Source organism: Centruroides sculpturatus, unplaced genomic scaffold (assembly GCF_000671375.1).
Source record: "Centruroides sculpturatus isolate CEXI.00-Female unplaced genomic scaffold, Cexi_2.0 scaffold92, whole genome shotgun sequence".
NCBI lineage: Eukaryota > Metazoa > Arthropoda > Arachnida > Scorpiones > Buthidae > Centruroides > Centruroides sculpturatus.
Window position 1 is genome coordinate 467726 of NW_019384394.1, and position 1481 is coordinate 469206.

The 1481-nt window shown below is 36.2% G+C and overlaps 1 non-coding gene across 1 annotated transcript; it reads right to left on the reverse strand.

Annotated features, from left to right (window-relative positions):
- Window positions 1–820: 820 nt before the first annotated feature.
- LOC111618341 lies at window positions 821–985 on the reverse strand. The gene has a single exon (XR_002755562.1). It is a non-coding gene; the product is annotated as a U1 spliceosomal RNA (small nuclear RNA).
- Between the last annotated feature and the right edge of the window lie 496 nt (window positions 986–1481).

The following is a 1481-nucleotide window of genomic DNA, read 5'->3' on the forward strand; positions in this document are numbered from 1 at the left end:
AGATAGACTATCTTCAGAATTAGTTATAAAATTTTGGTCAATTATTACTACAAATCCAGTAGATCTTCATCTGGCAAATGAGATTATCACCTGATATCCATAATAGAGTTCTTGAAGGTCCCTTAAATCATTTTTTTCCTGAATTGCTAAAATATCTGTATCCTCACTTTCCATCATATTTTCATATTTATTTATACCCGTCATTCCAAAAATATTGATTGATACTACGTTTAAAGTATTTGGCAATATTAGTTAACCGTCAATTGTGATCACTTGACATTAAAACAAACCACCTAATCTGCAACTAGTAAATACAATCGTGATATCATGAAAGTTTCTATTTTTTGGTTATTTACGAGGGGAGAGCGCAGACGCAGTCCCCAGCTATCACAAATTACATGCCCCATCTGCCCCAGTTTGAGATAGTGGCAGAGGTCATCAAAACGCAGGTGTAATGGACAAACCTGAAAATATACAGTATTTCATTAAGAAATCACTAGTTACTTTTACTTTTTATACTTCATTTTATTTTTATTCAAATTTGACGTTAATTAAACATGATCCATAATTTCATTTGTGACTTTTATAATCAAGAGTATATTAGAGTATGTACAGTACAATAAACGCTGTTGTATTTAATCATTTTTCTTACTGCACATCCGCAATTAACAGTAATCTTAAACTTGCAATAAACATTCTCATTCGTTAAACTGTGATCACATGACATTAAAAGGAAACACCTGTGCGGTTACAAAAAAGCACAAAACCTGTCATTCGTAACGAACAAATCATACAAACATCACTATTCTTTGTTATTTACAAGGGGAGAGCGCGAACGCAGTCCCCAGCTACCACAAATTACACGCCCCATCTGCCCCAGTTTGGGGTAGTGGCAGGGGTCAGCCAGACCCAAGTGCAATGGTCAAGCCTCACCCTGGGGGAGCTGCCAACGTGACCACAGCTGGCCCCGGCGCCAGGTAAGTATGCTTCATCATCTTTCTCTACCTCCTCGTCTAAAATTCTTCGGTCTTGTCGTTGGTGTTTTATTAAATATGCACGCCTTCTTCTCTAAATAAATCAGCTATTTACATACTATTCGAAGATTTGGTCTTTAACCTACTTTCGCCATAAAATTTTATAGAAAAAGGACGACAAACATTTATCACCGTCCGTTCTTATCGTTTCGATTCGCATCGTGACTACTTTAACTATTAGTGCCATCTAGTGACAGAATAGTCAGCATAATTATCACTAGAAGTAGAACGGTATATAAAGAGTGCACATGAGGAGTATACTGTAGTTTCAAAAACAGCAAATTTCACTTTTACGGAGATTGGAATCTGTAAATGTGGCTGATTTTGAAACTAACCTCCAATATTCATCCATCCTTTTATCTATCCATCTTTATATTTCTATTCTAACTATTCTTCCTCATCCCCACTTTCGTAACTCGTTACTAACTGTAACGAATTCAGATCGCG